Genomic DNA, 23,619 nt, shown 5'->3' with positions numbered 1-23,619 from the left:
TCTCTATTGTAAACCTTTCCTTGATGTTATTCAATACACCCCAGCACTAGGCACATGAGTAGTTCAGGGAACAAGGGACTGTTATAATTTACAAATTTAAATACATCCTAAATTCTGCTGCAAAACTGATCTTCATCTCTCACCGCTCCACAACTGCTGCACCACTTTGCAAATCCCTACACTGGCTTCCAGTGCACTCCAGAATCAAATTCAAATTACTCTGCACCCCTGAATACATATCAAATCTCATATCATATCATAATGCTCTCCCTCTCGCCCTATTAGATCTGTGCCTTGTCTCATATTTGGCAACCACCTCTCACTCCCGCCAACAAGACTTCTCCCGTGCTGCTCCCCAGTTATGGAATTCCCTACCATGCTCAATCACATTTTCCCACAGCCTTCAAACCTTTAGACATTCTCGTAAAACCATCTCTTTTTTAAAGCTTACCTTATCCCCGAAACACTATTCACACTAAAGCACCATCACTGCCCCAATCTCCACTCTAAGCCACACTCGCTCCTTTTGTTTCAGCTGTGCCCTCTTCCACTTAGAATGTAAGCTCTCTAATGAGCAGAGTTTTTCATATCCTTTGTTTTCATGTCTGCATTTATTTTGTCTACCTTGTATGTCCCTGTTTTATATATGTACTGTTTTCCCTACTGTATGGCTCTGCAGAGCCTTACAAATAATAATAATAATATTAAGAATAATAATAATAATAGTAATAATAATAATAATAAGCATCAGGCGCTGTGGATAGTTTCTGATTTAATAAAAGAAACACTCCCCTACCTCCAACATAAAATCAAGCTAACACAAAAGTTTGTTCCTATCTTTCTCTAAATGTCTTTTCAAAGGAGAGTGAATATGGCTCATGTAAACAGTGCATCAGATAAACGTGACAAAGAGGGGAAGAAAGGGTTTAACTGTTAGACAAATGGAGCCATTTCAGCCACATATATAGCGATTCTTTACTTGACAATATGCAAACATTTAATTTTTGTATTATCTTGTATTTTAAAATATCCTTTAAAATTGTTAAAAATAATTTAAATGCAAATGAACATGAGGGATCCAATGCTTTCTTCTTTAGGAGTTTTTATGTACCTGCCCTCCTCCAAGTTTTACTAAACGTATTGCTTTATATTTCTGTATTTACTCTCAGTGGTCGAAGTGAAAATCTAAAAGTGGCGGTATGGAAAATATAAATGTACTGAATTTTATAGTTTTACAAAGAAGGCAGTATGAGAAGTCGCGGCATGATAAACTACGGTATACCCGCCCACTTTGACCACTGTTTACGCTATGTTGTTTAACAAGCCTTTATATATACTAGGTAGAGTTTTTGTTCTTTTGACTGCTCTTGGATATGACACAGTTCTGCTTTGTGCATATGAAAAGTTGTATCCAGCTCTGCGGCTCTGCCTTTATGAAATCACAGAAGGAAGCCAAGAAAGATAAAGCAATGTGTTTTTAAAACGGTTTTGTTGGGGGTGGGGAAGGTGCCAACATGAAGGTATAATGTATGACGTTTGATGTCACTAGTATCTAAGCTCTTGTTAGAACGTGATAAACATACTCTAAAATACTCTAAACTTCCAATGTGAGTACATTGGAAGTGTCTATTTGGGTTTTATTAGACCCATTGTACAACTTAAGACACATGAGCACAGTGTTCTATTTAAAATTTTGTGTCTGTTGATCTAAAGGCTAAAAAATCCTTGCAATGGTTCACAGCCAATGAACTGAAACCAATGGCCGTCACTAACAGCCCAACTACAGTGGCATATTTAAAAAAGGACTTGGTGTATCACATTATCACTGATATATTTAGCCTTGTGTGCAAAGAACCAGCTTATAAGGCCTTAGCAGCAGGGGAGGGCTGGTAAATTTTAGCCCGTGGGGCAAGACTCAGCTCAGTAGCCTATTAGGAACATTTTAAAAAGGAAAGATGCAGGTGGCCCAGTGACCCAGCCCAAGGTAGCCCACTATGGGACTGGCCCGGGGGGCAGATGCTCTTCTGCCCCCCAGCCCAGCCTGCTTGTGCTTAGCAGGATATATATATATAATAGAAGGTGGATGGGAGTGGGTTAGAGGCGAGTGGAGTATGAATTAGCGTTGAGTAGAATTCCGCCAAGAGAGATTTGGACACTAAAATGCAGATAGTTGTTACAACAACATGTAGAAAATGTAGACTTACAGAAAAAGTGAAAAGAAACATTTGCGACACGAGTGAATACCGAAACTTTAATTCTCGTCGCTTAAGTTTCCGGCAGTGAGATTGCTGGTCTTAAGGGGGCGATGCGACCACCTGACTCCAGGATAACATACAACTGTTAATACAAAACCTAAAATAAATAGCATAGGGATCTGTCTTATAAACACTATTAACTGTAACTCTGCCAATTAATAGTGTTTAGAAAAATACACCCCTTTCACTTTCTCTGTAAGTCTTCATTTACTACATGTCGCTATAACAACTATAGGCAGTTTAGTGTCTAATTCTCACTTGTCTGAATTCTCCTTTTTCGGCAAGATAACTACCACCAGATTTGCTTCTTAATGTAACCTGCCACACCTATGTAGCAAATGGACGAGTAGGGGCACAGACAGGTGCGGGCTGGCAGGTATCAGCCCGGGGGGCGCACAGGCGGCCGCATCACATGACACGCGATGCGGCCGCTGGTAAGACTGAGCTAATTTTTCATCCGGGGGGAGGGGGCGTGGCGGGGCGTACGGCCCGAACAACCGCTAGACTGAGAGGCCCGGGTGCCCACTGCCCCCCTGACCCCCGGTCCAGCCCGCCCCTGGGCACAGAGTGAGTTAGGGGTGGGTACAAAGAACATGGGCCTCACCTTTCTGGGGGCAGATGGGGATCTGGAATCAGCCATCTGAGAATTGTGTATGGGGAAGTTGAATATGTGAACAAATGGCTTCCTATTAATCTGTTCTGTCACATAACCCTAGGCTGCTCACACAAAACCGTTTATGCCAAGGTTTGTGCAGAGACTAGTAGGGGTCTTCCAATAAGCATTTACACAGGCCCTGAGATTCCTTTTCATCATCATCATCGTTTATTTATAATGCGCCATAAAACTTCACTGCGCCAGACAGTCACAATTAAAACCATATAATCACAGATGAAAAGAGAACAAGTACAGGCGAGGTGTTCGAGGGAGGTACAGATGTGAGACAAAGTGTAGAGAGGGCCCTGTTTGTGACAGCTCTTTGGAGTTGTCCTTTTCATATCCACAATTTGCCTGAAACTGGGATCACTCTTCACGTTGATTACTTCATTACAGCAATTGTGCAGCTCCCCACTGGTACAGAAAGCCATTCATGTCTCTTCCAAAAAAATTCTATTAAAAAGTTATGGGCGCATTAAGGCCACCTGTGCTGAGTTCAGTAAGTGGACACTGAGGGTTTCCTCCAGGAATATATATTGTACAAGGATTAAATTAAGGAGCTGTTATGCAAAAGTGTAGAGAAAATGAAATAATCAGATTTTTGCAGATCAAAGGTTCAAAGATAAGAGTTGAAAAAAAATAACGAGCAATTAATGAATAATATTAGGAAAGCTGACATCACTATATTTCAATTATCTATCGTAGTTGGCAAGAATTAGATTTTCCTGCAACCCCATATTTAAATATTTGACCTTCTTTTGCTAATAAAACACAAGTCATTTGTTTTATTATTGATATTACAGTAAACACTTTTAGTTGTATCTTATGAATTTCTTGCAGAGACGTTTTTCTTTTTGCTAGCATTTTTGCTTACAGAACACGGGACAAAATGCACATAGAAAGGAATTGTTTTATAAACAGCACTAGCAGGATAAAATTAGAATTAATTAACATAATAAGATACTAATGTAATCAGTTTGCAGCTGAATCATGTATTTCTGAAAGATTAATGAGATGATGATTGGCAAACTGTCTTAAAACATTAAAGTCAAGAAATATCTTTACTTGCTCAATCTTATTTCACCTCACAAACCAAAAAATATAGTGGAGAAATCATTGGGTTTATTTAAAAACTAGACATAGTTTATGAAATGATCAAGTCCTAGTTCAGACATTCATTTCGATTTTCTATCTGTCACAAACTATTTGTTATACAAAACTAAACATTTTATATAGGACTATTGCTGCAGGAAGCATTCCAAGCTTTCATAATGACGCGGCCCCATCGCGTGTCACGTGATGCGTCCACCTGTGCGCTGACGCGGCCGCATCCGATGCGGCCGCCGATAATATAAAAAAAATTATTGCATCCACGGCGGGGGACGGGGGGAGGCGGCCGGCTCGAACAGCTGGTCCAGCCCGCCCCTGGTTGCATTGGAGGGGGAGGAAAATTTAAAATGTAGGGACAGATTTATAGTTGAGGTAGGGCATGTCTTATTTCAATAATTTTCATGGGTAATTCATTTCAAGGGGCATTCTGTCTCCTTTATAATACATCACCTAATCAAATTAATGAAAAAACAAAGTGATTTCTCTCTGCAGAGTAAAATCCCCTAAAATTACCTGAGCTGGGTATAAATTGACTATTCATAGATTGTGGGGATTAGGAGATGAATAAACTTTTTACTTTTGGCAACTGTGGTTCATTTTTACTATCACCCACTGATAGACCTCTACCTACATGTGTGTGTGTATATATATATATATATATATATATATATTTATTTGTATATACTCATGGCGGCTGCTTTCTGATTATCCTTAACTTAACACTGCTTCTGTACAGTAATATACTACATGTCATTCAAACATTATCAAAATTACATTGTTAAATATGTTCTATATAATTAAATTTAACTAAGGTGTCCTCTTGCCTAAGAAACAATTTTTACTGCTCTGAAGATCTCACTCTCTGACAGTTATTACAAGAGTCATTTTTTAAACAACTGAATTCCTGCAATACGCATCACAGAGCATCAATGAACAGCGAATTTAAGTCCAGCAATTTTAAGTAGTAAGCACAAAACATGGCAAGAAATGAACAGTTGCTATGGAAACCCAGCAACCCTTGTTCTTTTTAAGTCTTTGTCCATTGTTGTCTTCTGGATAAGTTTAAAATCTCCTCCCTCCAAATATGCAATATTCTGCTCTTCTGTTCTTCTTTCTTGATACACCAGAGTCCACATCCAGGGGTATAAAAAATCAGAACCCCAACCCTCGTTCTATCCTGGGCGCTGGGTACGTACAGACATAAGAGATTTTCAGAGGTGGCAATTCACTGTATCTTTGCTTAGTAAAAGAACACCTAATTATTAGTTTGAAAATTGTAACTAGGTTTGATAATATTCAGTGGTTTGTTCTGATAATCACTGGCTCAACTTCTTCCTGAATCATATGTATTTTAAATCAATTTAATTCAGTTCTATATGACATATTTAAAACAGCAGTATATCATCTGTCTTACTTCAGTGTATATAATTAAATTAAGTTAAAATTTGTTTAAAGAAATAATACACACAATTACAATATGTTTAATAGTGACAAACTGAGCTTTGCTTTACTGCAGAAACCTTTCATTCAGATGTTACATCTTAATATCAACACAGGCTGTGTCCTTAGTTTTCTCTACTTAAAATGTACTTTTAACTAGCGACATTGAGCCTAATGCATTCAATGAGGCGCAAGGACATAGTAAACGACAAATAAACAAAATAAAGAGGTGTAAAGAAAGTTCTTGTGAGAGCGCTAGAAAGGGAACCAACGGTTATGTTTTCTGAAGTAGCCTTTATTTCAATTTGAAGTGATGGCAAATAATAGTCCTTTAAGGCAAGACTTTAACAATCAACCCAAGATTGATCTCCGTATTCAGAAGGGAAAATCTGGAGCGTTCCTGAGCTGAATACAGAGTTCCCACTCTTAAACTTGCTGGGAGAGCCTGCAAAACAGGAAGAAAGAGATCTCCTCTCTATGGGATTGTTTGAGTTCTGTGATTAATTCATGCTAGTGAACTGGGGCCTCCATTGTTTTGGTGCTTCAGGGGGAGATCAATAAAATAAATGCAGACAATACATCAAAAGAAACGTTATTTTATTTGATTCAGAAACGCTTTTTTTTTTTTTAAAGAAAATGTTTAAAGAATAAAGCATAAATAACTTTATTTCACCTCCATAAAGTATGTCACATAAGCAGAACAAAATATTTGATAATTATTTAGTCATTGCAGGATGTCCTTTCCTATTCCTAGTGACATTGGGCCTGGTTACTTAAAGTACTCATGCTGAACGCAATATACGTTTGCTTTAAAACTAGGGATGTGCACCGTCCACTTTTCGCGTTTTGGGTTCTGATTACCTTCAGGTTTTGGGTTCTAATGGGTTTTTCCAAAACACCCCCCTCAAGGTTTTGGGTTTTGGGTTCTGATTTTTTTTTTAAAAAGCATAAAAACTGCTAAAATCCTGATTTTTGTTTTTTTTTCACTCCTACGCTATTATTATCACAGGACAGCACCACTGGATTTAAATGGCTGTACCACTGGACTGGACACAGGACAGCACCACTGGACTGGACTTATATGACAGTGCCACTGGACTGGACTTAAGCAGCACAGGACAACACAGGACAGCACCACTAGAATTATGGCAGCACCACCACTGGACTGAGCAGGACAGAGCACAGGACAGCACCACTGGACTGAGCAGGACAGAGCACAGGACAGCACCACTGGACTGAGCAGGAAAGAGCACCGGACAGCACCACTGGACTGAGCAGGACAGAGGACACCCCCACACACCCTCCCTCTTCCCTCTCCAATGCCCGAGTGAAGATGGCGGCGGGAAGCAGGGAATAATATGAATCCGGATCTCGCGAGATCCGACGGCGGGATGATGACGTTTTGCCTCGTTCTGAGTTTTGCGTCGGGCGGGAATCCCCGAACAGTGCTCGGATCCGGGCTCGGATCGGCACTGTTCGGGGGTGTTCGGATTTTGAAAATCCGAACCCGCTCACCCCTATTTAAAATGCACATAAATCGGATATACATACGCCCAAATTCAAGGTATAGAGTGGATTAGACGATACAGAACGTGTGGTGATGAATACGGGTATGGATCTGCTCTGCTCTATGAGTCAGGACACTGCAAGTTTTAGGCAGGTGTGGAAAAATGCTGCAAAGTAAGAATGCTTACAAAAATAGAAGTATTAATAGAAGTGTTAATAGTTTATTTTTGTCAATTAACAAAATGCAAAATGCAAATTGCATGAAGCAAAATCTAAATCTAATCAATATTTAGCGTGACCACTCTTTGCCTCCAAAACAGCACCCATTTTTCTAAGTATGCCTGTACAAAGTCAGGGAGTGTTATGGCTACCATTGCGGCATAAACTTGTACAACGTTAGCAGAAGAGGTCTTCACCTATAGCAGCCGCCTTTCCCGTAGAGACTGGTTACGAGCACAGGTACTCGGATGCCCCCAGGACTTACACTCAGTGTAGTACAAGTTTATGTTCACACGGCAGCACACAGGCACAGGAGGCAATACACGGAGTAGGGACAGGCCAGAGATCTGCAGACCGGACAGACAACAGGTGGAGACGTCAGGTACAAGCAGGGTCTGGGTCACAAGCAATGGTTCGGAGCCCGGGTACAGGCAAAAGATCAGGGTCACATGCACTGGTTCAGAGTCCGGGTACAGGTACAAGTAAAGGGACACGGGCATTGGGTCGGAGTCCGGGTACAGGCACAAGATCAGGGTCACAGGCAATTGTTCAGGATCCAGGAACAGGCAGAGGTCATACACAGAGAAATCAATCCAAGGTTCAACACCAAAATAGCACAGGAGCAGGCAGCAGTACAGAGACAAGATGCTATAAACGGCACTGAGGCTTAGTCCTCACTGCTCTAAATAGTGCTAAGGGCCAATCAGGGCAGAGGCCTGTAAGTACTCCCAGGTTTAGTATAATATTTTGCTGGCACTGCTGTCAGTGACAAAGCAGAGTGCCCAGCTGCGACCTAATCAGCCTTAATAGTCTGAGCTTGCACAGCCCTGCACGCGTGTGCCCAGCTGTTTGACAGCTGGCTGGGCGCGGCGGCAGGGAGCCTGATGTGTCCCGGTTGTTGCCTAGGCAACCGAGATGCAGGAACCAGAAGTGACGCCTCAGTCTTCATGGAGATGGCCGGGACATCACAAACAGGGCATAGAGAGTCGCGGCAGTACCCGCGGCTGATGCGACTGCTGACAGGTAGTTTGTAGGATAATAGACAGATGTATGATTAGCCAATCATACCAAACAAATGATAATGATCATCATTTTGATATGTAGATTGACACACAGTCATTTACTGAAACAGAAACAGTTGTGTAGGAGGCTTAAAACTGGGTGAGGAACAGCCAAACAATGCTGCAAAGGTGAGATTGTGGAAGACCGTTTCAAGTCACAGGTAATACATTATGGCAAGACTGAGCACAGCAACAAGGCACTCAGTAGTTATACTGCATCAGCAAGGTCTCTCCCAGGCAAATATTTCAAAGCAGATTGAGGTTGCAAGATGTGCTGTTCAAGCTCTTTTGAAGAAACAAAAAGAAACAGGTAACGTTGAGGACCATAATTGCAGGGGTCGGCCAAGGAAACTTAGTGCATCAAATGAAAGACATATTATGCTTACTTCCCTTTGAAATAGGAAGATGTCCAGCAGTGCCATCAGTTCAGAACTGGAAAAAAAACAGTGGAACCCAGGTATACCCATCTACTGTTCGGAGAAGTCTGTCCAGAAGTGGTCTTCATGGAAGAATTGTGGGCAAAATGCCATACCTTCGACATGGAAACAAGGCCAAGCAACTCAACTATGCATGAAAACCTAGGAAGAGGGGTGCAGAAAAATAGCAGCAGGTGCTAATGAGTCAAAATTTAATGAGTGTCTGCAGGCAGCAGCCGTCATCACTAGTAATCAGCAGTTATGCTGAGAATCAAATACATTTGCGATGCTCAGAGCTTGAATTGGACAGTGCTGCGTGCGCTTGAGATTGGCACGTCCTTACTGTACATTGACTACAGGAAAACGTCCCTTCCCCGCGCTGTTCCCTCCCTTAAATTTACGATCTCAAAACAGTAAAATGAACCACAATGGTTTACATACATATAAAACAAAGGACAGACAAATATTCTGGGAGGCAGCTCTAACTCATCTAGAAAGTGTCATGCCTGTTTTGGAGCGCCAAGACGCAAACAGACAACTATAGGCTCTTTATAGAGCACATCCAAATACATGCAAACAAAACAAAACAAAACACACAAAGGCAAATCATTTTTATGGATCTGCTTACTGAACTGAGCACCAGATGTGGTTCTGCAAATTATATATGGTAACAGATGAGTCTTTATACCAGTCTTGGCACAAATATGGGTTTTCAAATTTCATTGGGCATCATATTATCTCAATCATTTGTATAAGTTCACTGAATACTTAAGCTGGGTACACACTACACTGTTTTCGTCCAATAATCAGCTCAAACTGTCGACATACGACCGCTCGTTCAAAAGTCGGGTCAGTGTGTGCTGTGACACGATGGTCAAAAGTCTGCCCAAATGGACGATTGTCGCCTCATTTGGTTGGTCGTACCATTTAATATTTTCGTTCCAATCTCGTTTCCGTTGTGTAGTGTGTATAAACTTCCGACCGATCCACAACAGTAAGTACGAAATTATAGCCATTGCTCACAACAACATGGCTGTAAAAAGTCGCTAAAGGGACGTCCGCTCTTCCCTTTATCATCCTAAACAAGGCTAGTGTGTATGCAGTCCATAGACCGAGCGATCAGACCATCGGTCGCATGTAAAATCGCTCGGCATAAAAAGTTGGTCGAAATTTCTGTAGTGTGTACCCAGCTTTACACAGTAAATGGGCTGAATTTACAGACAACAATTTGGAACATTGGGAAGATTCAATTCTTATTTGGGAGACCTCAAAGGTAGTCATGCAAGGCCACATTATTGCTTATCTGGCTAATAAAAGAAAAGATATTACAATTAAATATCATTTTAAATATCAGTCTATGAAACATACATTTGAAACCTACACTTCTTGCCCTTTTACGGCCAGTCTAGATATATATGATCTAATTATCATAAAGTTTTCTGTTATCTAATGCTCAAACGAGTGTCGACTACACCAGAAATAAATTTTACAGGTGGAGGAATCAAGCTGGCAAATTGTTGGCGAACATGACTAAGTCACAAAAGAAACGTAATCTGGTTCTTGTTATCAAAGATCCGTCTACAGGTACTTGTTTTTCTCCCACATCAGATATACTACTCTAGTTTCAAACACATTAGGATGAGCTTTATAAAGCTAGCCCGATGGACCCAAAATTATATCATAAGCTCATTGGAGAGATTAATCTTCCTAAACTTAATAGTGTTCAGCGTGAATAGTTGAACTCAGATATTACATAACAGGAGGTGGAAGTGGTAATTAAAAGTCTCCCGGCCCTGATGGTTATAACAGGGATTACAATAAGATGTTACGTCATAGTCTGGTTCCTTTCCTGAATTCCCTTTACCACAAAATATATAAGGATTATCTATCTTTTTCAAGGTTTAATGAGGCTTATCCCATTTTTATCCCAAAATCAGGAAAGAGTCCAGAAATAGTTTCCTCGTATAGGCCCATTATTTTGTTAAACCTAGATTTTAAAATCTTGGCTAAGGTCCTAGCAAACAGACTACAAACTATTATGCCAGATTTGCTTACCCGCATCAAATGGGCTTTATCCAATAGACCTTCAGTAAAAGGATGGCTATTACTGCATTATAGTCTGGACTGCCAAAGAAAAGAAAAACTCAGATATTATTTTAAGGTTCGATGCCGTAAAGACCTTTGACAGGGACTCTTGGCAACATCTTCATTTATTATTGGAAGCAAAGGCTTTTGGACAAGAATTTCTACAGATCATTAGATTTCTCTATACCAATCCAAAAACTATACCAATCCAAAAACTTCTCTTTTTATTAATGGACAACTTAGTTCCTCAATAACAATGGCACGGGGAACTAGACAGGGTTGCCCTCTTTCGCCACTTCTGTTTAATTTGGCATAAGATCCTCTCCTTCGCATTTTACAAACCCATCCTAAATTGTCTGCGATTAGGGTGAGTGGTCAGGGAATAAGATTGGTTGCATTTGCTGATGATTTATTATTATTTCTATCTGACACCCACTTAACCCTGACATCTTTATTTGAAATAATGGGGATTATGGTAGGGTAACAGGTTTCTTGATTAACCAAAGTCAGTTGCGCTGTCCCAGGGATTAGACAATAGGACATCATAGAGCAGGTCTTATTCTCTGTCTTGGGCTAAGATCCATTACTTCAGCTGCCAAGGAATATCCATAAATTGTAAAGCCTTAATATGGAAGGGTGTTTAAAGCGGCAGTTGATGAAATGGCCAGCTGGAAATATTTAATGATTTCTTATCTGGGTCGGACTAGTCTAATTAAAATGATAGAGCTTCCTAAAATATTATTGCATCTATTACAAATGTTACCTATATTAATATCTCGAGCAGATGAAAAGAGACTGAAAAGAAAATATAGAAACTGTATTTGGAAATCTAAGTGGTCTAGAATAGGCTTATTTAATCTTCAGTAAAGAATGTCGGATGGTGGCATTAATATTCCCAATCTTAAAAAGTATATATTTATGCAGGAACATTAAGGTTTATCAGAGATACATGTTGGTAATATCTTTGTAAGCTTTGATTTGGAACGGTTGTACCTCTCAGGTGTGGGCCTGACCATCTTTCTTCATTTTCATAAACAAAAAATCCCAAGAGATATTGTGGACAATCCAATTCTGATGACGGTTTGGAAGGCCTGGCATTTTATTCACAATAAGTTCCATTTGTATAGTAATCTTTCATTGTATCTACTTTTTTTTACCCAACCCAGGCTTTCAATCTGGTCATGCCTCTCACCCTTTTAATTATTGACATAGGTGGGGATTTAAGTGTGTTAAATTATTGGTCAACATCCCTCAAAGGAGTCTCTTACAATACCCCAGATCCTGGATAAATTGAAGCTCCCACATACGCCGTGTTTTCGATACTTCAGGCCCGACATTATGTGAATATTGTATTAAAGTTTTTACACCCTGTCGATTGGAGCAATGACTGTTGTTGGATAGACCACTTTTTGGTAGCTTAGCATATTACACTTGGCACAAGATATGACTCGCCTTTGCATACTTTGCAGCCAATATGACACATATGTATTTGTCACATTATCCTTGGTACCAGATACATTTTAGTTTTATTTACTTGCCACCCGATATAGTCCCTTGTATTAAGCATGGCATCAGGTATGATGAATCGCATGCCAGCTTTCAGTTTTTGAGGTAGACTTGTACAATATGCTTATATTAATTGAGGCCTACTCATACTGTAAGTGCCTTTAAAAACTGCCCTGCCCTTTACTGAACTGGAGTTGAGCCAGGAAGCTGCTGTGTAAGAATATATATTCAGCACGGTGGCTTAGTGGTTAGCACTTCTGCCTGACAGGGCTGAGATCATGAGTTCAATTCCCGACCATGACCTTATCTGTGTGGAATTTGTATTTTCTCCTCGTGTTTGCGTGGGTTTCCTCCGAGTGCTCCGGTTTCCTCCCACACTCCAAAAACATATTGGTAGGTTAATTGGCTGCTATCAAAATTTACCCTAGTCTCTCTCTCTCTCTCTCTCTGTGGGTATGTTAGGGAATTTAGACTGTAAGCTCCAATGGGGCAGGGACTGATGTGAATGCGTTCTCTGTACAGCGCTACGGAATCAGTGGCGCTGTATAAATAAATGGTGATGATGATGATGATATATTCAGTTACAATTCAGTGCACATATAGCCAGGCATGACCTGTGCAGCACTTCGACAACTTTCACGTAGGAACTGCAGCAGTAGCAGCTGATCTATTCTTTTAAAGCTGCAGTATGCCTCCTCTCTAACTGCAGTAAAATACTATAAAAAATGGGTGTATGCCAGTGGTTCCCAAACTGTGTGCCGTGGCTCCCAGGGGTGCCGCGGTGCTCTCACAGGGGTGCCGTGGCCAGGGCCGTTTATAAGGAAGGCAGGGGACTTATTGGTATATATTTTGGCTTAGGGGTGCCTTGAAAAAACTATGGAGACCGTAAGGGTGCCTCGAAATGAGAAAGTTTGGAATCCCCTGGTGTATGCAATGTTTGATTTGTGCAATGGGGTCTGTATAATGTAGCTGGCAAAGTGAAACTACACTTAGCTGTTTACCCTACATTCACCATGTAGATGGCCCCACCATTGTTTTTGCACAGGGTCCCATATTGTTCCTAATAAGTTCTAGCGTCTGCTGACTGGTAGCCAATAGGAAGCAGGTTATAGTATTCAGGCTGCTGCTGGAGCAAATTACTCTGAATTACTGCTGGCATTTTACTGGTATTTTACTGGTTAGCTACTATATAGAACTACTGCTGCTGCTTGTGTGGTCATGGAAGTTTCTGCTGGCGTATTGATGGCCAACTTCTACCGGCATATAACTTCTTAGCTGAGTGCTGCCAGGCTATATTATTTTGCTTTGCAAATTACTGGTCAGCTATATTGGCATACTATTGCAGGCCTATTACTCCTTAGTGGCATATCACTAAGTATTATTACTATCATACATATTATTGGCATATAATTGCTACTGTTGATATATTACTGACCATTACTACCACTGATGGCATACTACTAATGATGATGCTGGATTAGGATTGAGAAGTGCACGTTCCCAAGCTATAATGGCCACTGAGAACGCTAGCTCCTCTTTCTGACAGAAACTGGCTTCACCAATATAACATATTTATGAATTACATTAACTTTTAAACCAATTTTAATCAAATAAGCCAAACTCCATAAGAATAATGTTCTCTTTACTGATCAAACAAAGTGTATTTCTATGTCTGAGATTCTTGCTCAACTTATTACTTTTACTACTTGCATGATAAACTGACCACCAGGGCACTGTCTAACTACAGTATTTTTAATGCAGTATTTTCTTCTCATCCGTGGGTACAATTTGTCAAAATGTCAGTATAATTTCAAAACTAATGATATTTCAGGTTACCTTGCATGAGTAAATGGTGTGGCTCCTTTCACTGGTACAAATCAACACAAATATGAATAGAAATGATGTACGCTGTGCAAATAGCATAGACAAAATAACCATTTTGTCACAAATGTATCATCAACTTCTAAATTGGTCATATCTGTCTAAGTCATATCAGACATTCTTTATTTACAATTTTGCACATATTAGACTAGGGGGTATATTTACTAAACTGTGAGTTTGAAAAATTGGAGATGTTGCCTATAGGAACCAATAAGATCATAACATCCACGGCCAAATGATGGAAGGTGACTGGTTCTGGGTGAGGGGTCAGCCACAAAGTGCTAGAGACTTGGGACTGGCCCTGTATCAGTCCAAAATGGTCTTTGGCTGTCCGGCACAGCCTACCCCTGACATCAGGCAAGTTTGAGATGGAAAAACAGCAAAGCAAAATGAACGCTTGTCAGAAAGTGTGCGCGTATGGAGATCCATTTGCTTACAGTATTTTTTCATTTATTAGCTTTAAAACATATTTTATAGGTTTTATGAACAAGCATTGAACACATAAAATCTGTTTTGTAGAGGACCGCCACATTTTTTAAACAAAATAAAATTAACTATAGCCTTAGATGTATGCCAAGTTCTATTGTATTAAACAGGCAAAGGAGAAGGATTTAAGAGCTCGGACCACTATCTTTTCAAACTCATTTGAAACATGTCAGATGAACCATACAGCACACTATGGTTAGTATTACTCGGCACTGTACCACAAAATAACTATAGCACATCAGCCCCTTCCCGAGTGGACCTTATAATCTAATTTCTTAATCACAGACATAGTATACAAAGTCCTGTTACATTAGTTTTGTTGTCCAAAAGTGAATACCCAGTAAAGTTGTGCATTTTTATCCACTTTGCTAAGAAAACTATATTCATTTCCTGCACTGCTTAAAACTATCTTGTATTCTAAAATATATTCCATTTGTATTTATTTCCTAACTAGAAGTAGAACGTATGTGGGTGTGTTGGCTACAGTGTGGAAACTGTGGGGAATACAGTATATTGCCAGCAAACCTCTTATATATACTTCAAAGAATAACATTCAAACGAAGTAAGCAAATTAGATAGTAAACAACTATTTTTTTTCTAATTATGAGTGTTTTTGTGAGCAGTGCAATCCCTCTTTTTATTAACTGTGTAATGACTAATGCGCTCATCAAACGTAAACACTATGACTAACATTAGCCTGCTGTATAATGTTCTCTGATCTGCAATAATGACATAAACAAATTAATTAATTTATGCCTCTGAATATTAATAGCATTACTTTTATGTTTGACACAATCCATTGTATAACACTTCCAGTTTATAGTCAGAATTGATATGAAGATTTAATACAAGAGTTATTTTAATGCAATATACAGATGTAGATGTAGCAGTTGATAAAAGGGACACCTGGTGCTTCACATTGATATTCATGTAAGGAAACACATTACCTTGCTAAAAGTGTGTTTCCTAAAGCATTAAGGGATATATTTACTAAACTGCAGGTTTGAAAAAGTGGAGATGTTGTCTATAGCAACCAATCAGATTGTAGTTATTTATTTAGAACATTCTACAAAATGATATCTAGAATCTGATTGGTTACTATAGGCAACATCTCCACTTTTTCAAACCCGTTGTTTAGTAAATATACCCCTACGTCTCAATTACCTTTTCGTATGTGAAGTAGCCTTTTTCTACCACTAGATATCATAATGTGCTGACGCTCCATTGAAATAAATGGAAAACTCTGTAACAGATAAATAAAAAAATAAAAACAAAAATGAAAAAAAGGGCTGCATGTCTCGTCAGATTAAAATCTATAACCTGCCCAACTCTAGACAGATTGGGCTGGTTTTCATCAAAGAGCGGTCCCTCTGTCATGATATGAACCAGACCTAGACTGCTCCCTAAGGTGCTGGAGACTCTGTAGGGGGAGCAAAAAAACAAGCAACCCCACCTTCAAAAGTAGACCAGGCATGGACCGAACAGTGCTGGGGCTCTGACAGGCACCCTCTGAGCTATGGGTGCCAAGGGAATGGTAAAACTTGTAAAAATAATGGAATGGAGTAGTCAGAACATGCTCCTATTTCAATCTGTCATTTGGCATCATAAAGTGCAGTAGGCTTTGCACTGGAAATTCAATGAGACTCTTTTTATTGATCCCATAATAGAATCCTGGTTAAAGCTACTTTAACATCATATTTTCAATTAACTAGAGACTCCGAGATGATCCATTGTTAGTACGGGAACAGTGTCAGGCTGGCCTACTGGGATACTAGGAAAATTCTCGATGGGCCCAGCTGCCTGTGACCCCTACTCTAACCTAACTAAACACCAATGCATGCGGAATACACACGTACTTTGATCAATCCTGGCCCTCAAGTATGTAGAGATGTGTATAACTCCAACTTAAATAAATCGCTATATAACGTTTTTACCCCTCTGTTTAAAACATTAAGACTTATTGAAATGGATGGATTATACAATATCCTGGTTTGGATGAAACACCTGTATAGAAATGATTATGCTGCCTAGATTACTTTATTATTTAGAACCTTACAAGTCAGGGCGCCTCTCTGCACCGAAATAAAATGCATGCATAATTGCTTAAGTTTATTTGGAATGATAAAATCCTGGGGTTCAGAGATTATTCCTTTTACCGATATGCACTCATGGGAAACTAAGAGTTTCAAATATTCAATATTATTTAAATATAATTATATCATTATGTTATTATGCCACACACATTGGTCAAGTCTCAATCTCATTTGCAAACTCGATCTGTGTTTTTAAATAGGTGCATAGAGAGTTTTAAATGTTAAAACATTACCACTAAATGATTATCTGTGGGAATTAATGCCTATTTGTGCAGTTGCATTTACATTTAATATCTGTAAAGTATGTAAAGTAAATTCTCCTTTAAATCATTGTTATTCTTTATCTCACATCTCTCATATGCTTTTAATTGGAATAATGAGCAACAAAATGGCCTTTCCTTGGTATATTTTCATTAAAAGACTCAAAAAACCCTTTGAATGTAAGATGGTGTCTTACTCAGATATAACATTGAAGCATGGTATTTTAACCAGATTTTTAAGTATGACATTATACCATGCTTGCTCAGTTAGCACATCGAATACATTATGTTAGGAGAATGGAATGGAATGGCTCATATCCAGAATCTTAAACACTCTAATCCATAAATTTGCACCTTGGCACCATTGGTGAAACTTTAGATGATCATACTATGGAGATAAAACTACTGCTAGTAACCTAGACCGTAGCTTTTGCCTAGTCTTCCTGGATCTCTGATGTTCACCACCAATGGACCAAGACATTTTGACTCCGATGCCTTCTATCTAGGTTCCTTGCTCTGTTCCAATGGTGTTTTTACCCTGGATTAAACCTAAAGACTACTGGTTGGATACTCTCCCTGCTACCCTCACTTCTGGCCCGCTCTTTCGCCTTTGGTTTATCTCAATGAACCTCTTCCCCCAACCACTGTTGTGTTCACTCTCTTGTCTTCAACCACCTCTGCACTCTTTCTGTCTACTCCAACTCTCCCTTTCCAATCTGTGACCACCATCTCTTCTCCTTCTCCATTTCCTCAACTCCAGCACCCCTGCCCTCTTCCAAGCTTTCCCTCACTAGATATATTCTTGATGATCTCAACCCTGCTGTCTTCACATCCTCGCTTTAAGCTCTCCTATCCGATCCCCTATATCCGCCATGGCCTGTCCCAACCAGGCAACTGCCGTCTACAACAACACCCTGTCCTCTGCCCTTAAGTGTGCTGCCTGGCATCTTTGTTTGTGTCTGCCTTTCAAATCCCTAACCTTGACACTCAAAACTTACCCGGTTCCTTCATAAATACACACACAACACGGAACACCACTAGATGTAGCCTCGCTACCTGGCAGACTTCCTTCATTTCAAGTTTATTCTCTCCTTCTACAGCTCTGTTCTCTCCTTTGCCAAACTTTCTTTCTTCAAGTCTCTCATCTCCTCCCAGTCTTCTAACTCCCACTGGCACTTTGCCACCTTCAAGTCCCTGCTCTGCCCTACTCACTTTCTCCCTTACTGTCATTGACCTTGCCTCCTTTTTTACCTCCAAAATTGATGATCAGACACAAAATTGCCTCCTGCCATCTCTCTCCCCCCTTATCACACCCTCACCCTCCAGCAACATGACATGTACTCCTTCCGCCCTACTATGGGTGACAAAGTTTATTCTTTTCAAATGGCCTCTCCCCCCTCAATTTGCCCCTGGATCCCATCCCCTCGCACCTCATTGCCCACATCTTCAACTTATCCCTCTCCACCGTTATCTTTCCCTCATTCTTCAAACATGCTTTTATTTCACCCATTCTCGAAAACCCAATCACCATTTACCTTTCTGACACTGTCCTCCCTTGGTTCACCTCCTACCTCTCTAACTGCTCTCTCTATGTTTCTACCTCTGGCTGCTCCTCCACCCCATCCTTGCTTTCCATAGGAGATTCCCAGGCTGCCGTCCGTGGCTTCCTGTTCTTCTCTTTGTACACCTTCTCCATGGGTGAACTCATCAGCTCCTTTGGCATCCAATATGCCAACAACACACAAATTTACCTCACATCTACAGACTTTTCCCCTTCCCTCCTGTCTCAGGTGTCCTGCTGCCTCTCTGCCTCTTACTCCTGAAAGTCCCAACATTTCCTTAAACTCAACTGAACTTATTGTCTACCCTCCCTCAAGAGTCCCCTCCCCGTTCTCCATCTCTGTTGACAATACCACCAACTCTTTTCTTCCCCAAGTCCATCGCCTGGGTGTCATCCTTGAATCCTTACTCTCCTTCTCCACCACAGTCAATCTGTTGCCCAATCCTGTCACTTCCATCTCCACAACATCGCTCATATCAGACCCTTTCTCTCCATGATGCCAATAGAATTCTCACCAATTCTCTGATAATTTCTAGCCTTGATTCCTGCAACCATCTCTTGACTGGGCTCCCGCACTCCTATCTTGCTCCTCTTCAATCTATACTCAAAGCTGCGGAAAGACTGATTTTCCTCTCTTGACACTCTACTTCTGTCTCCTTTCTCTGACAAGCCTTTCATTGGCTCCTTTTCCCCTACTAATCCTCTTCAAACTCCTCACTCTCACCTACAAAGCCCTCTTCAACTCATCTGCTCCCTACATCTCCAGCCTCATCTCCAGACATACTCATTCTTTACCCCTCTGATTCACCTATGTCCAATGCCTCACAGTACCCTGGTAACCTCATCTCACTCCCAGATCCAAGATTTCTCCTGTGCTGCCCACCATGTCTAGAACGATCTCCCTTGCTCAATCAGTCTATCCCACAGCCTGCAAAGCTTCAAACACTCCCTTAATACCCACCTGTTCATTAAAACCTACCATCCCACTGGTTAACCACTCCTCTACCCTCTATATCTCTCCTCTTCATGTGCCTTTAAATAAATATGATGTGTCATCCACACTTGTTTCTATCCTTTTCATCTGTTTCCTAGTTCCCTTTACACTGACTGAACCCTATGTGTAACCTCACTTATTTTACCCTTCCCTTTAGTTTGTAAGCTCCTGCTAACAGGGCCATCCTCCATCCTTTCCTCCTCCCCTCATTATTGTTGCCCTCAGTATGCCTGCTATATTTTGCACCTCCTCCCTGAGCTCTATGCCCTCTGTCTCCACATCTCCCTGGTCTTCACACCTCAATCTCTTGGACTGATCCTGTTACTTGTGCCCATGCTTCTGGGCACAGGTTCATCTCTGATTAATTCCCTCTCTTGTCCTCCCTCCCTTTTCTACTTATAGGGGTTTTGAAACACCCCTTCAACTTATGCCTTTTATGGCTGTTCTTACCTGTGTTTCAAATTGTACTGCAATGTGATTATTGTTTATGGTATTTTCTTGTTATGCCATGTACTGTTTTTTTGCATGCTCTCTGTACGGTTTTGTGCACCCTTTGTGGCACCCTATAAATAAAGGATAATAATAATACACTACTGAGTTAAACAATATTAATTTATGATGATACCTACCCTTTATATTCTAGTTATCAACTGCATATTATAACTGCCAAGGTGATTGTCTTTAATACTTGTTTAGATGCGCTCAACCTTTTATCTCATATCTTTTAGTTGTCATGAATCTCAGAAGAGTTGTTCATGCAAGCAGTACAATGGTTGTACGATAAGAGGCTATAAGAGAAACTGGAGTGTGGATCCTAATTATCTATAATCTGTCACATATTTTAGTTAATTAATTTTACCCTTTCATCCCAATTTGTCCAAATCTTTGGAACAACATGTCACGTCACAGCTACAAAATAATCACTTGACAATGAATAATTAAACACAACTGAATTTTCAATTGAATTTTTATTTTCAGTTAGTAGGTTCATTTCCAGTAATTATGTATATTATCATATATGATAGTAGGAAATTCAGACTATTATTTCATTGAGTGCTTGAATAAAGAAGGTACACATCTATTGGGCAATAGAAAGTAAATTGTGGCTTCAACTTTTGACAGCGATTCCCAGTCTATTCAACCCTTCCCTTGAGTTCTCTTAAAACCCCAGTTCAAAAACTATATGTATATATAACTTCACACTCCCACTGTTACTAACTATTACTATGTAAGTACATACTGATGTCAAAATGAACAGAAAATGTTCCCCATACAGTTAGTTATACAAATGTGAGACATCATTTCTATATCATAAATACCCTTTAGATCTTGCTGAGATGGCCACAAAGCCTAAAAATAGCCTATGGGCTCAGAGACTTCTAATATCTTAACAATAGCGATGTGCGCAGACCCCCTTGATTTGATTTTAGTTCTTAAACCATCTTTGTGTTTTCATCTTGGCCAAAAACCCTCATGTGTTTTGGTTTTGGAACTGGATTCCATAAAACATTGTAAAAATCATTGTGTTTTGTCACTACATTAGCATTTATAGCTTTAACATTAATTTAGAGTCATTTACACACTTTTCACAACTGTCAAAATTTTCACCAATTTTTGCCAAAGGCTGCACCGAGCTGGCTGGCTAAAATTAGTGAAGTAGCAGCAGCACAAATACATGGCAATTTAATACGATGCAATCCCTATGAAACATAATGCCACAGCAGTGGCAGACATGATGGCAGTTTAATAAAGTAATGGACACCTTTAAAACATAAAGGTAGAGCACTGGCTGACAGGATGGTAATATTATACAAGAAAATATCCCAGGGTAGGCCCACCCCACCCACAACTGAAATGGTTTGAGAAAAACGCTATAGCAAAGTAGTAGCATCTTTAGGAAACCCTGAAGCAAGGGAATTGAGTTGACAGCTTGCTCACAAGGAATTGTTTGCATCTGTGAAGATTTGTGTCAGTTGGAAAGAAAGACATTACATATGACTTAAACATAGGATCAAGCATGGTTGTCAAAATGTACTGATCCAATGCTGTAAACCCTTGGGTCCTGGTGAAGTGAATAAAGATCTCTGATTTACAAAGTCAACATACTTTGCAGAATCGCTTACTTTCCTCCTTCAACTTCTCCAGCTGCTTTTCCAGTAGTGTGATTGGGGGTATAACATGACCCAGTCTGGCAGTGTCTGAATTCACTTCATTTGTTATCATTTCAAATGGTTTGAGTAGCTTGAATAAAACAGAAAGGATTCTCCAGTGTGCTGGAGTAAAGTAACAGGTCCTCTCCGTATGTCATTGCTTGATGTGTAGGCTGTGATGGCTTGTTGCTGTTCATCTAGTTGCTGAAGCATATAAAGTGTGAAATTACACCTTGTTGCTATCTCTTGCTTCAGTTGGTGACATGGCAGTTGACATTTGTTTTTTGCAGCTGCTACAATGTTCTAAATGCGGTCGCTGAATGTCGAAAATGCATGGAAATTTGGGTTGTCACGGTCATGTAGTCATTTGTTTGACCGGTACTGATCACCCACATATCCGTAGTTAAGTGGACAGTCCGTACAGTGGCATTTTATAGGGACTGAACTACTTTTTGTTTAACCGCCTGGTACAGCTGAGTAATAGCTGTAAGGAGAAATGGAATCGAGATGGAACTGGTAGCATGGACACATGATCTCAACTAAATTGCTAAAACCTGATGCATTTGAACTACACTCTGAGCGAGAAGGTGGTACATGGGATGTTAAGGAAGATGCAGAACCATGTTGGACACTCTTTTTTGTAATGGGCATTCTAGTACTTATAGCAGCAGTTGCAGGAGCACTACTTGCAAAAATGGGCATGGTCTGAGCCTTTTCTTACTGCTGCAGGTAGTGTTGGGAATGTTAGCTATTTTAATTTTTTTTGGGACAATTTACCGTATTCATCAGTAACTCTTCCCTTAATCCTTACATCAAAGATGATGTTTTCTTTGTGATTGACAAACAGCATTTGGATTTTGAGAACGCTTTATTACAATTTGTTCCCAAATTACCTTTTTTACTAAAAGAGGTTAAAAAAGTACTAGTACTGGTATTGTCATGCTCCTGATCTGTTGACTGATTTGTAGTTGGCAAGAGACGAAAAGCTACTTGAAGTTGGAGCTACTTGTAGCAGCCACCACACCAGGTGAGCGTCCCATGAGATAGGAAAAGGAGGGACTGTTACCTTACAATTCTTCTGACACAATATAATCAAATCCATAGAATTGGTTCTTGATAAAAAAAAAGTTTTTTTTATTTTTAATTCACATTGAAACACTTTGTATTTTAACAGCAAGAAATATATGTATATTTGTTTGGGTGCTCTGCTCACAGTCTAAGAGCACATTGTTTTTTGGCCGCTTAGTAGTAAAGATGTCACTCATACAATATTTTCTTTTCGTGCAAAATAATAATTTTGCACCACTTGCATTGTAACACGCTTTGTCCAAATGCAAATTTACTCCATTTTTTGTCTACTCTAATATACTATTAAATAAGTAAACTAAGTATACTGATATAATATTAAAATCAGTAGCCACTGCTTGTCTACTTTTCAATCTCTCACACCGAATTTATCAGCACACAATAAAAGCAGACTGATCTGTAATAAACTGTTAAGATTTGTGCAGTATAATCACAGCTATTTCAATATAAATTGCCTGTTTCACCCTGTCCAGCCCTCTACAAGCGACTTTCTGTGCGCAGAATTGCCGAAAACATCCTGCCCACATGCTGTCACTTCTAAAATGGCGGCTGAGAACAGGAGGGAGGGCTACATATTCTGTAGGAGATACTCATCCAAAACTCGCGAGATCCTTCATTTTATCAGAAATGACGTCTTGCCTCGTTTTCAGATCCAAATTTGGTGTGAGAAAAGTTGCAGCTCAGTTCGGCCCCAAAATTCGGATCTGCTGGATTTCTCCAAATCCGAACCGCTCACATAACAAATCATCATCATTACCATTTATTTATATAACGCCACTAATTCCGCAGCGCTGTACAGAGAACTCATTCACATCAGTCCCTGCCCCATTGGAGCTTACAGTCTAAATGCTTCTT

At 40.0% G+C, this 23,619-nt stretch overlaps 1 protein-coding gene across 1 annotated transcript in view; it reads left to right on the top strand.

Annotated features, from left to right (window-relative positions):
- The window catches only part of SLC6A11 (solute carrier family 6 member 11), a 155,304-nt gene that overhangs the window by 79,840 nt on the left and 51,845 nt on the right, over nt 1-23,619 (top strand). The window lies entirely within an intron of this gene.

Source organism: Mixophyes fleayi, chromosome 8 (assembly GCF_038048845.1).
Source record: "Mixophyes fleayi isolate aMixFle1 chromosome 8, aMixFle1.hap1, whole genome shotgun sequence".
NCBI lineage: Eukaryota > Metazoa > Chordata > Amphibia > Anura > Limnodynastidae > Mixophyes > Mixophyes fleayi.
The sequence above is the reverse complement of the archived record's forward strand: the minus strand, read 5'-3'. Positions and strand labels throughout refer to the sequence as shown.